Source organism: Carettochelys insculpta, chromosome 9 (genome assembly GCF_033958435.1).
Source record: "Carettochelys insculpta isolate YL-2023 chromosome 9, ASM3395843v1, whole genome shotgun sequence".
Classification (NCBI taxonomy): Eukaryota; Metazoa; Chordata; order Testudines; family Carettochelyidae; genus Carettochelys; species Carettochelys insculpta.
Genome location: NC_134145.1, coordinates 16167622 through 16188512, shown reverse-complemented (window position 1 = coordinate 16188512; position 20891 = coordinate 16167622).

The following is a 20891-nucleotide window of genomic DNA, read 5'->3' as shown; positions in this document are numbered from 1 at the left end:
CAATTGGCTGCAATTCCTCTGCCCTAACATGAGACTTGTGAAATGCTCTCTGCTTAGATTCTAAGTGGTCTTCAGAAACAGCCCTGAGACAGATGTAACACTGATCATCAGCTTATTTCAAAAAGAAAGAGACCAAAAGCAGATAAAATATAATTAAAACAAATACATTGAATCATTTTGTATTTACAGAGCCATGAAACAAATATAGATGAATGCAGACTGGCCAACTTAGCTGCCTAGGTTCACTTGAACAGAGTAGAAGTAAACCCATTTTTGTTTTGATTTTAGAAACCAATTCCCTAATATTAGTAGTTGCTCCTGTTTGCATGCACAGCTGTCTGTTAAATGCTTTTCTATTTTTCTTTTTTGTTGTTGTTGCTACATCGCCAAAGAGAATGTTGACCTCATTCTCTTGATGACACCATCTGAACAGCAGCCAACATGCTAAGCAGCATAGGTAAATACTTATACAAGGATTCACATACCCAAGAGTTTCTGAAGGACTGAGCTGCGTGTAAACTTTGTAAGTAAGTCTGGGATAATCCATTTAAATGGCTCTGGATTATTGAACATTATACAGCAAGATAATGCATGACTGACCCCAGAATATACGTACAGAACATATAACCTCTTGTTTAATCCACACCACTGGAACTAACGGGGGAAAACACATCTTTGAAGATTGGTCTCTGAGCATAGTACATTCATAGGGCCCAATAACATAGGGCCAAATTCTCTGCTGGCTAGATTCCATTGACTTCAGTGAGGACTATGATGGTCTAAGCTATTTTAAGTGCAGAACACCCATATGCTTCTGAAGAGGCTTTACCGTAAATCTCTTTTCACAGCATCAACATTATTGAGCAAAAAATTCCTTTGGAGTTGAAATTTTCCATGCTTCGTCCCAGTCTGGAGGTTATTTTATTTTTAGTGGAAAATATCTGCACATCTGCATAGGTTTGAGTGAATATAAAAGGAAAAAGTTCCAACATGCCAAGTTTATAAATTATTTTATAACTTTAGAACTACTACAAATCAATTTTTTGAAACCTGGCTGAAATCTTAAAAAACAAAAAATCAAGATATAAACTTGACGTACTATAACTTACTGTAGCACATGGAAAGTTGTTCAATATATTCCAAGTTGCAGATTTTAGCTCTTATATTGATTGGCAATTTATAGATTTCAGCACTGTAGTGATGTACATATACTATCCTTTGCATGGAATAATAAGCAGAGTATAACTGGAACACTCTGATGCTTAAAAGCATAGGATTTCGTTAGTCAAAAGGCCATGGAACACATTCAGACAGACAATCTAGCAAAGGGAGATACACATTATATGTCATGATGCTAAGAAAGCCTCTTTCCAGGAAAAGAATCCACCAAGACAGAAGTCAGGTGGTTTTTCCAACCCCATTCTTCCATGGGGTTTTTGCTGTGATGGTTTATACCCATAATGCCCATTGGAGCTTCACCGGAGCTCTCCCAATTGGTGCTGCTGAATGGAGGTGCTAAACCAGTTCAATCTCTATATTCACCTTGGTTATAAACCCATGCTGGCCAGTGTTGCCTGCTTTTCATGCTGGCCCGACATCTAAGCTTCCATCTAGATAGTCACAAAAAGCCCCTGGCTGGCCCAAGCCAGCTGACTTGGTCTTGCAAGGCTCAGCTGTGGAACTCTTGCACTGCCAGGTAAACTTACAGGCTCAGGCTAGAGTTCAGACTCTGGAGGGACTGAGAACATGAGTTTCATTTGAGCCCAGAAGTCTGCATAGCAATGACACTGCCCCACAGGCCAAGCCCTGTGAGCTCAAGATGCCAAGCACAGGCCAGCTGTATAGACGGCAAACTTCAGATGGAAAGCCTAACTGTAACTCTGCTTCCTTGGCTTGAGGGTTTTGCCAACAAAACCTGCCTTGGGAATCTGGACATTCCCCATTCTGTGACAGTAAATTGACAGAATGCAGCACTGTTGTTGACAGTCTTATTCTGCTCCCCTTGAGCCATGATGCCTCTGTTGACAGAGATCTATTGACAGAAAGCTGGTCTGGACAGTCCAGGGGCCCTCTGTCAAGAGACAGGTCTTCCAGGAGACCAGGCAGCCTCGTCTGTTGTGCTTCTGGTCAGCCGTTTTGTCGAGCGAGTGGCTGGGCAGTCCAGCTGCTCTGTTGCCCTAGCAGATCACTATTGTAATCTGCATGGTAATTTGGTTGCGGTCTGTCAACAGAAGTTTTGTCGGAAGATATCTTCCAACAAAAACTTCTGTCAACAAATCATTGTAATCTAGACTTACCCCTGGTGCTTACGCTCTATTGCATGAGGTCTTGTTTTATTACTATAAATTGTCAATTATAGAAGATCTTTTGCAGTATGAACATACTATTACAGGTTCTTTGGTGCAATGGTAGTTATGGCCGCTTTACATCATTGAAATTTCATCCCTCCATAGGTCACCGCCATGACTCTGTGCTGGCAGAAGACAGGGAAATCTTGGAGACAATCTAGTCCTCTGTTTTCTTTCTAAGCATGTAGTAAAGTGAACTCCTGTGGCTGAAAGTAGATGCTTTCTGTGCTGAACAGATCCTGAAATAATTTCTGACTGGTTTTGAAGCCTGTGTTGTAGAAATGGCTGGAATACAGATCTAGGTTAACAGCAGACTGCTTTGACACTTCAAGTGGAAACACAAGCAGAATCATCGTAGTCAACAAAGATACCAAGAAAGTATTTTAGAGTACAAAGTAAAGTACTAGATTTGTGTATTGACAATAACCCTTATTTTAATGTCAATAAATGGACTAGGTAAATTTCTTGTGTTAGCTGGAAACCTCAGAATGAAACAAATATTTTGGTAAACCACAAGCTTGTTTTTAGACTATACAAGATACTTTTCCACTTCCACAGCCTATTTTCTCATTCAGTCGCTGAATAGCCTAAGAGAAGATGAATGCTATAAATAGGGGCTTGCAGTGTGGGAGTTCTGCTGGTCCTAGGATATTAGAAAGACAATGCAAGTGAGATAATATCTTTTACTGAACTAACTTCTACTGATGACAGAGACAAACTTTTGAGTGGAACAGCGCTCCTAGAGCGTAGCTCTCAAGGTTCTACACTGTGATTGTATTGAGGACGGATGCAACTTTATGAATTTAAAGTGTTTTCCCTGAGTTGCAAATGGAAATTTTCTAAACTGAAGTGTCTGGATTGGCTCCCTTTGCTAAGGGGAGCAGACTGGGAGCTTGCCTACTGGGATGTGCAAGCCTCAGGGACAATTAGACAGAAGCTTGACTAACTGGCTGAGCCTGAGGTGGTGTCTTGCAAAGAGTGGGGTCTCTTCCCCCAAGCATCCAAAGAAGGGGGAAAAGCCCATGTCCAGAAACACCTTTATTTCCCTGAGTCTGAGCCTGAGTGAGAACAGAATTCCAGCTTCTGACAGTCAGTTATGGTGCCAAGACACTATACACTTGCTAGGGACCGTTTGAGCACTGCCCCCCTTTTAACCTCTGAAACACCCTCTGTGCCAGCAGCTTCATGGAGTGAGGTGTAAGAACCAGCTTTGCTAGCTCTGTGTCTACTTGGGGCTTGCATGTATAAAGGGAATTCCCAGCAGAGGTTGTGGTTGGTTTCTGCTCCCCCTGAGCAGCATGGAGTATGCAAATCAGGGTACAACTCTGCCCCCAAGAGCTGATTGTGGCTCCTTGACATTCTAGAAACAACACATCATATCCACACTGTATAGAGCTGGAATGGACCTTGGGAGGCTATTGAGTTTCATCCCCTACCCTCTTGGCTGGGCCCAGTGCCATCCCTGACTTTTTTTTTTAAATCTATTTGCCCCAGACTCCTAAATGGCCTCCTCAAGGATTGAGCTCACAACCTGTGGTTTAGCAGGCCAACATTCAAACCACTGAATTATTCCTCCCCCCCGTCTCCTTGCTAGCTGACAAGACTTCACAGCACTTCTATGAAGAGTTACAGATTGCTTTCTGCCCTCTGTTCCTCAGCCAGAGTCTTTCTTCATTCTTTCTTGCTAGAACTTCGTTCCTATGTCTTGCCAATCTATTCTAGGCAGGAGAAGTGCCACATTCTGTATCTTTGTAGCATTTTGAGGGTTTGTGGCATGGGAGAAGTGTTTTCTTCAAGAACACTCAAACAGTTCCTTCTTGTGGCTCGACATTGTTGATTTGTTCTGTTACTAGATTGGCTAGAGAGGAAACCTGTGGCCTAATAAACCCATTGCCTATTTTTTCCAATGTAAGCCATCTACCAGAACCAACAATTAGTAGACAACATATGGCAGCTTATCTCCAGGCAGGGCAGTGGCTGGGTAAAATAAATTGGTTCACATTTGAAACCTATATAAAATGGCTCAAGTAATGTCAGTTTGTCAGATGGGCCTGTGCAGCGCGAATCTTATCCTCAAACTACAGGCTTATGGAGAATAGCTTGTGATACAAGAGCAATGGGAAATGCCTCACCACGTTGCGAAGCAGTCAGCTACAAAGAGTACCCCGTCCCAAGAAGACAAATAGAGGAATCTGAGTTTGGACTGTGTCCAGTATGATCAGATTGTTGCTGAACCCCATCAGCAACTTCATGTAAACAGAGTAAAATTAACCATAGTTTACACACCCCGTGTCAAAAGTCAGTCCATAGCAGAGCATGGCAGACAAAATTGTAGCAGAGCTGTAATGCATCTCCTAAATACAAATTCTGAATTATGAAAAAACAGATGGAGAAAAAATATATACTCCACAGAAAAGGACCCAGAGCTAAAAATCTCATGAAACCATTGGTATGCTATGGTAGATCAGCACTAACACAGACTACAATCAATCATGGAGCATCTTAAATACCAACAAATTTATTTAGTAGGTAATGAAGAAGTGGGTTTTACACACAAAAGCTCATTACCAAATAAATACATGTGTTAGTCTTTAAGGTGCTACAAGACTGCTTGTTTTTTGTGGAGCTACAGACTAGCATGGCTATCCCTCTGAGACATAAAATGACTATGCAAAATGTTGTTAAAATTAATAATTTAAGAACAGGCAACATATAAATATGGAGAGCCTGGCTGCAGGTCAATTAAGGGACAGGTAAGGCAACATGGCCAAAACAGCTGCTGACTCTAATCAAGCCACGAGCCGAAAGTCCAGCTTCAAATAAAAAAATACATATATCGTTTATATTTCTCCAGTGGTGTTTCCAGTTTTGTTCCTGAACAGAACTAGACAGTGCTGAGACACAAGAGAGAGGCATCTATCCTGTTGCTCAGTTTTGCAAACAGTTGGCCTATTGCTCAGCAATCCACTCAGCTTTTGGGCACTTATCTAAACTGAACTTTGGATTTCACCATTTCACTTCAGGCAAGCGCAGACAGTGGCACATATTTTATCACCGCTGTAAATAGAGAATGCAACATGAATAAAAGGTGCTGTTTTATTTTGAGAAAGGAAAAAAAGTAGTAACCTGCCTATGCCCCACAAATAATTGTTATGCATATGAGCAGATTCTCACTCTTCAAAAGGGGGAAAAAAAATGGGTGTGAGCCAAAATATGGATGAGTGGACATCACAGAGATTGTGGAGGCCTATGAAATTATGTTATAGATTTACAACACTAGGTCAAGTTCATAAAGCTCTCTGCTTTAATCTAATCCACTATTTTTCAAAGAGCAACGAAGGGTCCTGTGGCACCTTATAGACTAACAGAAAAGTTTAGAGCATGAGCTTTCGTGAGTTAACTCACTTCTTCAGATGCATCCCTCTGATATTTTTCAAAGGTGATCCATGCCGGTATAGGGGCAGAGAAGCCTATGCCAAAGTGCTAGAAACAGAAGAACAGTTTTCCAAAAGCAGACTGGCAGAAATAAGGGCCCATTCTCTGGCACACAGGTTGATTAGAATGTTGCTCTCCTCTCTGATTCCCTCAGTAGCTGCACCTGTGTTAAATTCGAGCCATATAACACTTCAGTGGAATGTTCAGCCCCACAGTATTTGAGAAGACTGAAAATTAGGCAAAACGAGTTCCTCTGTTCCTAATTTTATCCTTTCTTAAATGCAGATAAGCACTTTTGAAGCAGCCAGGGTCAATCAATACAGTTCCTTTTGGTCAGTGCATTTCATTTTGTCTTAAAAACACAGAATCGGCTCCTTCACGAAAATGCTTTGTCTCACAGTACACTGATAATTGTCCTGAGGACAACAGCTTCATTTGGAGCACATTTCCATTTATTCTGGAAGACCAGGGCTCCAGAGCATAACCCAAAAGATTATTCTGCCATGGATTATTCCAGATAATAGTTATAAAAAAAAAATCACACAGCACAAATAGGAGTCAAGATTCCATTATTGGGAAAGATACTTATAAGAGCATAAGAGTAAAGAACACAGTGAACAGTTACATACCAGGGAGTGTAAAACACTCAGCCTTTGACCATAAAACGTTCAGCAAACAAAGCAAAATTAAAGGAAAGGGTGGGGAAAAAAAAGGGGAAAAAAAAGAAAAAGGAATTACATCACATGGCATCATGCGGACACACACATACAGGGCATGGGCAGGGTTGGAACTTAGATTCTCACAGAGACCTCTGCCTCCTGAGCTCATCCTAACTGGTAACTTTGTAGGCTGACAGCTTCTGTGTGGACCAGCACTAGGGGAGGCTGGACCACTTTGCCAGTAGGTTTTAGATGTTTGCTGACTGCAGAGGCATGGGTGACTCAGGACTCTTGGGTTCCATTCCCTGCTCTTAAGAGTTGTGTGTGCCTTAATAGGCAGAAGATTTGCCACGAGCATGATTCCTTCTGCCCCATTCCGGTCAACCTGTCTGTGCCCCACTTCTATTTCTTTCCCACCTCATGCTCCTCATCCCAGTCTCATTCTGATCACAACCCCTCAGGATTCTCATCCCAAACCCAGTCTCCTTGCCCAGTCCCCCCAGCTCCTTACTCACTCAATCTTCCCTGCTCGAAGTCTGTTTTTTTCCCCCCTGAAGTCCTCCACTTCCTCCTTGGTGCTGCCTGCCCAGCAGGGAGAACATCAAAGTGCGCATGAGACAGACTCCCTGCTCTTAGTGTCAACGGCCAAACCTGCCCCATCCTGCAGGAGCCCTGAGCTGCAGTTGCTGAGAAAGTCCCACTTAGCCCCAGACCACAGCATGCCCTGTGCAGATGGAATCATCTGGAAATTTAGCTTGACACTCTAGGGCATCTCAGTGTGTGCAGATACTCACACTTGTACTTCAAAGGCTCAACCAAGTTTGAGCAAATTTTTGTGGCAGAGAGTCTCAAAAAATATTGCCAGAAATATTTACCATGGGAAAGGCTATAAAAATTGTTTCCCTGAATTTAAAAAAAAAAATCATCCTGAAGGAGACCACCAGCATAAAAAATGTCAGCCCCCAAAACACCTAAAGTTTAGCAAAGCTAAAAGCACCAGAAAACAGGGTCTTATAATGGGAAGTGTCAGGCAATCTTATTAATAGGCTACCAGTTCCACCTACAATAGTCCAATACTGTATTAATGTTAAGGTTGTACAGTTCATCACAAAATAAAAAGATATGTAAGTTAAAAAGCACATCCTCAACTCCACTATTGTGAGTGTGTTTTATGATACTGTCTTTAATACATTATACAATTGTACCCTGTAGCTATACATTTGAACTGCTGCCTTTTACAATTCTGCACAATTGTTGCAATCAGAACAGAAACAGGACTATTAATAGATGCTATTGTTGAGGCCCCACTAAATTCACAGTCCATTTTGGTTAACTTTATGGTTGTGAGATTTTAAAAACAGTAAATTTCATGATTTCAGCTATTTAAATCTGAAATTTCTTGGTGCTATAATTGTAGGGGTCCTGACCCATGTCCCCTTTAAGCTGTGTGCTTGAATGGCCACTCAGGAGAGATTCCAATGCTACCCAGCTGATCAGCACAGCATCCACAGCTAGGTCTGTGTTTCTTCCAGTGGTGCACATTGCACATTCCTGAGTGCACGTAACAAAATGTGTCCTGCACATTGATGGAAAAATCTGCACATGGATGGAAAAGATTAGAGGAAATATTGGTCCCAACCTAAGAAGTTGTGAGCTGGTCACAAGGCTGCTGTAGGGTGGATTGAGATACTGTTTTCGTGTCTTCTGAAATGCTCATAGTGGTGGTGCAGCTGGAGAATGGCAGCTACTGGCTGAGACACCAGCTCTGAAGGCAGCACTCTGCTAGCAGCAGTGTAGAAGTAAGGGTGGCAATACCATACCATCATGCCTTACTTCTGCGCTGCTGCCTTCAGATCTAGGCAACCTAGTATGGTATTGCCATTCCTACTTATGCACTGCTACCTGCAAGGCTGGGCCTTCAACAGCCACCACTGTTCACCCGCCCAGCTCTGTAGTCAGTGCAAAAGAAAGGGTAACAATACTGTTACTCCCCTAAAATAATCTTGTGCCACCCCCCAACCCCACCCCACTCCACAACCCCAGTTTGGTTCATGTCCCACAGTATGAAAAATGCTGAATTTGGCAGGCCCCTACCTGTAACTTTGGTTTGGAAAATTCATTTCGTCTGAAAACTGCCAGGTTTCCTCTGAAGGTCAAGGGAAGTATTTCTGAAAGTTCCAGAACACTGAGACAGAATTTAGCACCAACTTGCTAGAGTGTATACAACACTCTTCTCATAACCTCTTTGCATGCAGCTTAACTACAGTCAGTGCTGCAAGTATAAGGCCTGGTGGGTGAACAGTGGACTATTATGTAGCAGAAAATGCTGAAATTTTGTGCCAGCTTAACCAGCGAAGTGACGTATCTCACTTGAGTTTTAGGAACAGCATTCCACTTAGACGAGCATGACATACTGCTAGTTTGTGCACTGCACAGCAGGCCTAAATTAACCAATGGTACACCAGGTGCACTTCCACCAGGACTCCATTTTAGTGGGCCCCTGACTATTAGGGTGAGGGGAGAAACAAACAAGAAAACATACAGGGAGAAAACAATCCAGGCCCATGAGAATGGCAGGGTAAAACAGTCAGAGGCTTGTGCCTGCATGCTATGGTGAGAACCAATGGTCTTGAGCAGGGAATCAGGTCAGCTCCAAAGGACAAGCATTGCTAAGGCTGAGTAAGAAAGATACTCTCCAGCTCTATCCCTAGTACCTCCCACTCATCCAGGGTCAGGACTCACTCCCCTTAACACATATGGCATGCAGGGCCCCAAAATTCTTTAATTCAGCACTGCTGTCCTCCATAAAAACCCCCTCAATGGGACTGGCAAAAATTATATCACATGCCACCATTGCTCAAGAGGCTTTTATAATAGCGATGGACAAAGGGTGCTGTGCTCGCTGTAACCCAGGCACACACTTAGGGGACAGAAGCCTTCAATAATCTGTGCCAATATTCCACAAGAAGCCTTACCTTTGTGTAAGGAACTGGAATGGAGGAAAATTGGATAGAATGCTCTATCTAATAGAACCATGAATCTAGATAGAACCATGGGATTTAGCAGCCCATGGCGAAACCAAGGAAAGGATGTGGATTTGTCAGAGATCCTGATCATATTTAGAAGGGGACATAGAACTAATTACTATTTGGTTCATCCCATTTCCTTACTTCCCCAGACCCATTTTGCATTCACATACAGTCCTGAATTTATGATTAGAGTCACTACCATTTCCTCTCCTCTTCTAGATCAACTTCTGCCATAATGTCTGGAGGAAGTCAAACAATGCTTAATAAAAACTGGTGTAATTTAATAGATTTTTTTTTTTGTAATTACACAAAGTATAGGAACACATGTATGTTGCCAGTCCTTCTTGAGCACCCTGGGAATGTTACGTATTTTCTTAAACTGCCTGTTCTTTGGGAGAGGAACTTTTTGTCTATTTCTGTTTGTATGGCACCTATCACAACACGGCCACGATCTAAAAACTGCGATGGTAAGCAAAACAGCAGAGCATAAGGCAAAATTTAGCCCAGTGTGATCTCGAAAAGCATGTGAACTATTGCTCAGAACATAAACAGCTGATTTATTTCCCCATACCATTACTGTACAGGTTGAACCTCTCTAATCCAGCACTCTCTGGTCCAGCAACATCCATAATCCAGCTTGAGTTTAGTTAGCTCCATATCCCCTTACTAAGGGTATAGCCATGTTTCCTGTGATCCCATAAAGTTCAACTATGGCCACCAGTTCTGGCTCCCTGTGTTCTGTGCTGTTATTTAGCTCTAATTTACCACCAAACGTCTTCTAAGAGCTCAGTGAGCAGAGAAAGCGTTGCTAATGTTGCTACACAGTATTGCCCTTCTGTGGTTTGGCTCTGGTCAGGTCAGATGGTGCCAGACTAGACAGGTTCAACATATACTACCAGTATTTAAACCATGAAGCACTCAGGCATCCTTTGATTATGCAAAGCACAATTATCAAACCAATTTCTATGACAGTTTATTTAATCTAAGCACTTATTTCTGCAATTGCCATATTTCTGGCTTCTTACAAGTGGGATAAGCTTCCACCTGAACTTAAACTCAGGCTTTTCTGAGCAAATCTATTTACATATTGCATGGGACATTCCCAGTCCCAGCAACCCTTGACAAGTTCCCTTACATATTTTCTAGTTTAATGGTTTTAGGTTATCAGTTCAAATTGCACTTGCTTGAGAAACTGTGCCTGTTGTTGTAAAGCCGGGTGAGGCTTTGGTTTGAGTGACTGGTATCCCATTTCACTGCAAATAAATAAACAACAGACTAACTAGAAGGCAGTCATGCCCATTGATGAGAAGGGTTCAATCCCAGCTGGGAACAGGCAAAGCAGCATAATTTTCACTCCAGCACAAAGTGCCTATTCTTGGTGACTCCACCAAAGGAAGCAGAAGCAGGGTGACTTCTAGCAAAGCCCATCTGCAAGGCTGTATTTCACAGGAAGTAATGCAGCTCCTCTGCAGATAAGTTTCACTGAAGAACAAAGAATGATTTTGTTCACTGCTCCAAGAATGAAAAATTGAAAAGCTACATCCAGGTTTCAGTTCTGAGTCTTGTTTTCTGGACTTAAAACTTATTCCCCACCCCCCACCGCCATTAAGCACTATGGCTTTCAAATTAGCCTTCATTTTCCATATGAAGAAAGCTTAATAATGCTCATTAATCTCCTTTCTTTTTTATATGTTTTATTAAACTATTTTGTCAGCTAAGCACAAGTTAACGCATTTAAGATGCAGAGTAGGGCAATAATAGCTAAATGAGTTGTGTAATACTTTGCCCCCAATGCAGATCTGCCTAAACATAAAGTAACAAAATATTTATGATGAAGAAAAAGACAAAAGGGATTATAATAAATTGGGAGATTATATTGTCATTGATTTCAAATATATTCTGATCTTAAATCTTTCCTGTATGCCAGACACTTCAGAGGCGTTCTGTCCACTATAGCTAATTCTCTAGCAGCTAGAGACAACAAGAGACACTGAGGTGCGTGTCTGAATGATACAAGCAGCATTTATTTATAGTAGTCAGATGTAGCTGGAGTCAAAAACACGATCATATTAAAAACAAACAGCAGAGCAAATATTACCTCTTGTCCCCTCTTTTAGCTTGTGCAGCACGTTCTGATAAATGCAGAAGACAGCTTGTCAAGGACTCTATTACGGTCTAATTTTCTATTTAGTCTGAATTGTTTGCAATGCCCTTGCCCTCCTTTAAAAGATGGCATACAGTTCCTTTCTTTGTCAGTTTTGTACTTTCCTTCTCAGCAAAGAGTGACTGAACCCCACTCCAGAGTTTTTGTCCCAGTGCCCTCTATGACATTCTTTAATAAGATTGGGAGAAGGGTTAGTGGCAAAAAAATTAAAATAAAAATCTTCATGCAAAATTTAAATGGAACCTAAAAGTTAACAAAAATCATCTGTCCACTCCAACTCTCAATTTCTGTAGTATAATTTTTTATTCAACAAACAATAGAATATTTTTATGGCAAAGTTCTCAATTAATCTTTAGTCTTCTGGACTGGAATACAGTATTTTTTTCTAACAAAGATTTTAGCATTTGTGATCTTCATATAGGAATCATATTTCTGAGATTTCATAAGAATGATCTTCATGGGGTCACAGAATTTAGTGATGAGCATTCTAACATATCTTTTTTCCCTGATGTCCCCACCTCTAATCCAGAATCAGCTATGATTTCAAAGGCAAGCTGAAAGTTTACACTGACGTTGGTTTCAAGGGTTGGAAACTACACTGGCCGGATGTGGTTGCCCCCTGACTTGACAGTTGGAGACCACACTGGAAAGTGTGTATTTACTGTGGTTTGGGTGTCCAGGAGGTTTTATTGATGGTTGCTCAGATTTAATCATAGAAAAGAAAAAAAGAATTCAAGACTGGGATCTGTAGTTTATTTTATTTCTTGAGATCAAATGAAGAAATAAGCCTGTGGAAGGTGGCTTTAGGTAAAATCTTTCCTTAAATCTTTAGACAGGTAAGGTATGGTAATGGAATAGTTCTTATAAACCAAAAAAAAAAGCACCCTAACATTATATATACACTATAGCTTGTGTGTGTATTCTCTTATTTTTTATTCCACACAGTGTTTACATATCCTGATCATAATCCCATGTGTTACCTGTACTTAACACACAGTTTGTGTTAGACATATGAATAAAACTTAATTTCATCAGTTTCCCTCCTTATATTTTATTGATAATCCAAGTAATAGTAATTAAGTTGGGAAAACACTAATGTTAGTATCCATGAAATATTGTCCTTGTAATCTCTTAGCAGGATCAGGGAGACAATTTGTAATCCTAAAATCACACACAAGCAAATAAGGGTTAATTAGATAGCATCATATCTAATGATTACCCTGTAATAATAAATAGCTACATTCTTTTGTTACAGTAAGCATTTGGGTCAACAGATGTCCTTGTGAGAGTGAGAAAGGCTGTTCATGTAGCTTTTCTAGCCCTGAAATAGGAAGTATAAGAAAATCTCAACAAAAGTTCTATCCAAGTTCCTGCATAGTTCTGGGGAAAAAAAACCAAAAAAACCCCCAGCAATTCTTGATTATATTGGCTCTGGGATTAGCCCTTCAACATTTTATGTTGATTTCTTCTGCTAAAGCTTTGAAACATTTGCAATTCTCTCATCACTAACTTTAAACCAATTCTCACACATCACAGGCAGAGGAAAAGTGAAAGGAAACCTGGAACAATGTATTTATCAATCCACTTTCTCCAAAATCTCTCTCTATATTAGAGTACATCTGTCTGTGTCATCTCTGTTTGTTCAAGAATTCCTCTTAAACCATAACAGCTATGACCACAAAATTTGGTATGCAGCTTCCTCTTACTCTAACTTAAACCGAAGTCATGGTTTCGTTGAGCCTGGCAAGGGGGAAGTGCTGAAATCAGATGGTTTTCCAGAACATGGAAGGGGAGGGATACTGAGAGGAGGGACAACATACTTCAGACTCTGAGGGCAGAAAGCTTAGGGAACAGCAATACTGAAGAGTTACCACTTTGGGTAGCCACAGCAGGAAAACAGTGGCCATGTGAAGACAGGGCTCTCCATTCTGTTGGCCTCCAGACAGCTCAGGGCTCCCCTGCTCCCACATCTCCCCCCACCAATAACTCCTGCACAGCACCTCAGAGGGATTCCATAACAACCCCTCTTGAGATGCTAGGGCCAGGAACCATGGTCCTGCACACCCTCAACTCTCACTAGAGCTGGGGAAAGGTGCTGTGGCCCCAGCCACTGCAGCTCTCACCCGGGCCAGGGAAAAGCACCATGGCCCTGCCCGCTGTACCTCTTGCTGGGTCTGGGGAAAAGTGCCATGGATCTGGTCCTGGCCCTCCCCCTTTGCCCCTCCCAAGTTCAGGCTGGGGTGGGGGAAGGCACTCCCAGCAGCAAGGAGCCCAGCCCAGCCTCTCCTTTGCTTCGGTATTTAAATAAATTAATTCTGGTTAAATTTGTTAGTTAGGAATAAACTAGAAGTTATTGGACCTTTGCAAGACTTTCTAGAGCCACACGAGCTGAAGTGAGCAACTCTTGGGCTGTGTCTGACATTCCAGATAATTGATGCCAAGAAGGATACCATGACCAACTTTTGTACCTTGAGTTCTAAAATTAGGCACCTAGCTGGTCTAATTTCCAGAGTTGTTAAGCATGGGAACCAAGTTCTCAGCTGCACCGTTGAACATAATATGTTCAGCACCGAAGACAGTTTAGCGTTCTTGCCCCATTGCCTTGTGTCTCAAACAGGTGTGGCAAGGGGTGGCGTGGGCCTGCTGGTGCAGTATTTCTGGACCCTTCCTCCTCTCACTGTTACAGAACAGAAAAGAGTGTGGAAGGGAAGGAAGGAGATGCCAATAGATTTTGGGCTGAAGGGTGAGCTCATATGTGCTGACTTCTTCTCCAGTGAGGGGCATGCTCAATCCCCACTCCTCAGCCTCTGACTGGCCCCCATTTCTTCCCTTAATCCCCTCCCCCACCCTGCCTCTTCTCAACCCTTCTTCACTTCCACCCTGATCCCTTCCACCAACCCCTGCCTCTTCCACTGGTACATTGCATCCTTGCTCCTCCCTTTCCTTCCTGGAGCATCCTGAATGCTGTGAAACAGATGTTTTGCAGCAGGTGGGAGGCACTTGGAGAGGGGCAGGGCTGTCAGCAGGGAAGAGGCACTGAGGGAGGGGGGAGCAGAGAAGGAGTTTGGCTGCCAGTGGGTGCTGAGCACCTGTTGATTTTTCCCCATGAGTGCTCCAACCCCTGAGCACTCATAGAATCAGTGCCCTGGGCCGAGCTTATGCATTAGTAGGGAAAGGAAACCTGGGGAGAGGTACTTTTGAGTTGCTGGCCTCTTTGCATTGCCCCCTCCTCTGCTGTGGATAAGATGTTGGTTCACTTAAACAGATCCTTCCCTCTGCTTCCTTCCTCACTCTCTGAAATCCCATCCTGGCTGGTGGAAAGCTTCTTGGCTCGCTTCTCAGGCTCCTCACTAACAGTGAGGAACAAGCGGCCTAGAAGTAAAATAGAACAACGTGCAGTTAAGAACCCTTGAGCCCAGCAGAGCAGAGAATCTGCTGCAGCAGCCCTGGGGAGGGAATGGAGGGCACAGACACTATTAATTGTGAGGGCTCATTAATTGTCTGGGCAGTGGCATTGATAGTGTGTGTGGGAGGGGCAAAACCATCACAAACTGTGTTTGTGGGAGGCATGAATTGTATTTGGGGCTCTCAAAGCAGGTATCCTTCTCCCTTCCTGCAAAATGCCCTCCACACAGGGGCCAGCCCCAGGATTTGCATCACCCTAGATGCATTATGACTGTGGCTCCCGCACCATCAACACAGAGAAAAATGAGAAGTCTAGGATGAAGTTTTACCTTTATTTACCTGGTATTCAAAATGAACAATGTAAAAATGAAAAGAAATATTTATTTCGTCTACTTTTCATTAATTTGAGCAAAATTATATTGTATAAGGTAAACTGCCCAGTTGCTGACACTTCAAAGTATTAACCATTTCGAGTTTTACAGTGTTTCTTGGCAGCATCATAAAACAGTTGCATTTCATGTTTCAATCTTCTTCCTCCAAAGGAACTGATTTTTGGGAAGTTATGAAAATCTTTATACCTTGATACCAAACTCTGTGTTTGAGGTGTAACCCTTTTGCACTGGGCCATCGATTTCGGTTAACATTTAGAACTTTGCTTTTTGTGCTTTTGCCTTCACAAATTGAGGAATAAGCAGGAAACTATGACAGTAAAGCAGAACAGTATTTACATTAAACTAAAAATGTATGAAAAAGATTAAAAATGATTACATGTAAATATTGCACAGAAAGAGAAAAATTATGAATTTCAGTCTCATTGGACAATAGAGCATGTAGCTCTCTACTTGTTGAAACCTTTCTTGATGAGTTACTGCTCATGTGAAGACATCATAGTAACATAAATGTGGTAAATGTTAGTTTATTTTATCATTTCAATGCTCATTTAAAACTATTTAAAAATTAAGCAGTTTATTTGCATCAAACAGTATTGAAATTAGAATAGAAAAGAACATCTATATAAAGTAATATTTGTTAACATTAGCTTTCAGGTGTACAAAAACCAGGACTTCACTATTACTTTAACAGTACATTGAACCCCTACTTTACATGAGTTCGACATATGTGTTGATTGTATTAATGTGAATGCCAAAATCCCGGGCTCCAGCTGCCTGCCGGGGAACTGCAGGGCTGCTCCTTTCAGCGCTCCACCACGGGCTCCAAGAGCTGGAGCTGGCTCCAGAGTGCTGACAGGAGCGGCCCCATGGCTTCTCCCAACTGGGGGAAGCCAGCCGCTGCTGGGAGGAGAGGGGGAAGAGTGGGGGAAAAACCCTCAGCCACAGGGAGCCAGAAACCAGGTGCAGCAGCGCCTGGTCAATTTCCCAGCTCCTGCAAGCAGTGAGGAGCTGGAAAACTGACTAGGTGTTGCTGCGCCTGGCTCCCGCCTTCCCACAGTTGAGCAGGAGCTTGGAAAGACACCAGGTGCTGCAGCGCCTGGCTCCAGGCTCCCAGGGGCTTACAGGAAGAGGGGGATCCCCCCTCCCAATTTACATGAAATTTGGGTTATGTGGGGGGTTGCATGGAACACAACCCCCATGTAACTTGGGGCTTTGCTGTAACAGTCTACAGTAAATACACAATCACAATCTTACAAGTACTTGTGATTCTCCTTTTTTCAATCTTGTAAATACTTACCAAATTTTTCAAGTCCAGCACAATACATATTCTTTGTGGGCATACTGTCTTCAGAATCACGGCTCATAACCCAGCAGAACAGCTGTTGCAGGTCACTGACCGACCTTCACCAAGCAGCAAGCAACACTGACTGAACTGGATGACTGGACAACACTGGGCTGCTAAGAATGACTGAACTGCCAGACCTCACCTCCAGGCAGTAAACCCAGAAGGCACTCTTTTGAAGCCATGCTGTAACAGTATTTTAACTCTATATACATACACAGCCATGCTCCACAATGTGAAATAAATAATAGATGACCTGGCAATGATGCACTGTTTTTACAGGTACAATATTTCATATTTTTTGTTTACAAGAGATTAATAATGTTTTTTAAATAGAAGAAACAAAATTCACTTCTGCCCAATTTGGTGCCATGTAAAGCCTAGCGCCTCAGAGGACCACCTGGTTTCCCATACACAAGGGGACAGTGCAGGGGGCTTGTCTCTATCTCCATAATATACTCAAAGGACCTAAATCAAGCCAGAACCCAAAAAGACCAAAACATAGCACACATGCTTCATTAGTTGTTAAGCCACCAATGATGAAAACCTGTTTTTTAAGGATTGTCTCCCACCATGGGATCCAAATAAACCTACCTGGAACAGCTGCCACTCCCTGCCATACAAAGCTGAATTGCCATAGAGGGACAACAGGTTTACTTGCTTTCCACAATGAGACAATATCCTTAAAGAGTTTCTACAGTTAAATGATTTATAACCTGTCAATCATAAAATGACATGCAACAAAATATGGATGCTCAGCATTTTTATTGTATTTAAAAGGTTTTGAATACCAAAGTTTATGCCTGTCTCTCTCACTTGACTTCCCAAGATTGAAAAAAATCTTTGGGCAATACGTACTCTTTTAATCATTGTTTGAATTTAGGGGATACTAAGCTGTATTCAGACTTGAGACCTTTCAAAAAGGTAGGTTCACCCACTTCTTCCTCTTTAAACCAGATTAATATTGTTTCCTATAACTAAGGATATGATCTCTAAACACTGGAAAAATTCATCATTATCACCATATGCAGACTGACTTGTTACATTTTCTAGCCCAATTCTTATGGACACAATTACATATACCAAAGACCAGAAAAACCATATGCTCTCCAGCAGACATGGTCCTGAGTCTTCTGCATTCTCTCAACTGTCTCTATTATTCTCTCAAGCTACACAGTGCACAGAACAGAGTGCCCCAGAAATTTACACATAGGCAAAATGGACACAAATATGTGAAAATAATGCACACTGCTGACTTATTCAGAGCGTGTGATGGCTGTTCTTTGTGATATTCTGAACTATAAATCAAATACTCAGATCGGATAGAGTTGAAATAAAAAAAAAATATCTGCTCAGATTTCCAGCAGTAGATATTTTTGATACCACAGATCTGACACACAAAGAAGAAGCACTGCCAGCATAAAAAGTATATTCAAACTCACCATGGAGTTCCATGGAACCAAATGTCTTTACCAGCCAATAGTTGTTTGTAGAAAAATTCTGTACAATAAAGAAGAAAACAACAGGTTCTATAGAGATTATCCTGAAGACAGCAGTAGAATTTAACAGAGACTGATATTCTTAATACAGGGCTTTTAACCCTTGTGGAAAACTCTCTGACAGGGTTTAATTCTGTGAAATCCCATTCATTGGTTCAAAATATACAGAAATATTATTATTTTTCCATGCAATTATATAGCATATATTGTAGTTAAAAGCCACAACCTGGAATCAGAGCAATGCAATACTACACTACACTGCCTTAGGAGAACACCACAGAAAGGTGTACCCTCTAATGAATTCAGTTGTTGGTCCCTTACGTATGAGGGTTATGGCAGGAGCACAATCAACTTCACCTTTCTAGAAGCCCCTTCCAGATGTGGTTCAAAGTCTGTCTGTCTCTCCCACTGTCACTGCTATAGAGGTTTCTCATCAGTGAGTTAAATATGTGAAGAACCAGAAGCTCAAAAGCCCAACAACCTAAAGTATACTGTTGCTTTGGGGCGAGGGTGTGTGTGCTCAAAATGAGGCTGCTAGTCTGCATCCAGTCCCTAGTAGACAAGTGACAACAAAAGAAAAAATGCCACCAGAAGCTGCAATCATCAGAAACCCTGCTGGAGTTACAAGAAGTTGGGCCCAGGACTGAATGGGTCCACTTGGAGAAGGGGCCTCCAAGAAGCAGCCACTCTAAGTGAGAGCTGAGGTATACTGATGGGACAGGACAGTATTGGGGAAGCTTTCACGCCCCTGAGGCCAGCATCATACCTGTTCTTGGGACTGAGAGGATCTCCACGTTCAGTGCTGAGGAGCCAGCACGTTTCACAGGTATTTATACTCACACAGTGAAAAAATACCACACCACACCAATCAGCCACGAAGATTTATTTGGAGCCCCACAGCATTCACCCTCAGATTTAAGTTTGCAATGCCTTCTTTCAAGGGCATTTACAAAAAAATATTGCTTCAGAGTCCTGGCAACAACACATTCCCAGTATCTGCCCTTGAAACAACAGACATGTAGGCCTCTTGGACAAACTTCTGCACTTCAGCAGGTCCTGAGGAAGGCGCAGCCTTTGCAGACATTATGCCCACAGAGAGGCCCTGTTTTCAGGTAAATGGAGCAGGGCCTGGCACAGAGGTGGGCATATGCTGCAAGTCCTAAAGGGCACGGCTGTGGGCACACTCTCCTATTGTGGGCTGGTCTGAATTAAGCATAATCAAGTCCTCTGTTACTACAACACATAATTTAAACCAGAAATTAAGGGTAGACATGAACTGGGTGTGCCAAAACAATCTGCCACTAAAAGAAGTGCTGGGGGCAGGGAGAGCCACTGCAAGGGTTAACTCTGGTCTTACAGTGCCCTGTCTTACCTGGAGAAGTATTTCCCTACAGAGGAAATCATCCCCCCTAGGCCTTTTAGAGAGCCAGAAGCAGAGGGTGCTTGCCTCCCTCATAAGCCTGTATTTTGAATCTTCTGGGCATGCTTGTGATTTACAGGCTCTCCCACAGCGCCAACTAGTGGCCGAAAAGAAGCGTGGCCACGCCTATTGACAGCTGGGAATCTTCCCCAAGCTGCAGTTTCAAGAGCTTGCCTTGCTGGGGTGGTTTACTTTAACCTCTCTTCGTGGTGAGATGGCCCTGGTATCTCCTTGTCCTCACAGCAGGCTAAGCGAGCCTGTTGTCATTAATGGATTTGAAAGGGGAAACGAAGATAGAAAAATGCCAAGCTGAAGGTGTGAGTTGGGTGGAGAAAAGGGAGTCGGCGATCCTTAAAATTGATTTCTTGGTTAAATAGCTCAGGACCCCTTAGATCCCAGAGCACAACTGGGATCAAGTAGCCCAAGATGTGTATTTAGAGAATTAATACTTGAGTTTATGAACGGTTGTGGTAAAGTGATCATCATGGTGTTAATTGGGAAGCAAGAATATTAGGGCACAGAGCTTGGCTTCACTCCTTCTTTCTCTTTGTCAGGGAGACTTTCCCCCACAGAGTTTATTGTCCTGTGTTTGAAATGAAAAGCAGGCTGTTAGCCTGCAGTTTGTGAGTAGAATGCTATTTTTGGTTGCTAGTGCTAGAAACCCTTTGCAAAAAGTGGCACCTTTGTAAAGCACTATTTGATATGGGGACTTTCCACCCTAACTGGCCTCTGTTACTTGCTAGAGTCATTTGAAGATGAGTTTGTAGAAAAAGTTATTGATCAGCATTGTTAAAATGACCCTTTTCTAATATTTCTGGGTGCATTTTCCTCTTTGTGTCTTTAGCTTATTTGCACCTCACGCATAGATGGGGGCTCTGATATTTAGTCAGATATACCATGGACTCTGTCGTAATGACAATGCTGTTTTTACTTTTTAGTCCCACTTTTGCCTATAAAGGCAGAGTTGTATTCCTAAGGGTGAATTTTAGCTACCTATACAAAATTTGCTCTCATATTCATCAGTATAAATAATTCAAAGCAGATAATCTGGATTTACACTGATATTACTGTGAGCAGAATTTGGCCCCAACATGTGTTTCATGGACCTTTGTTAATGTTTTTCTGGGAAGTGCTTTGTTAATTTTATCTGATCGGAACTAGAATTGTAAAATGTTAGCAGTCTCCCAACTGATTTTTC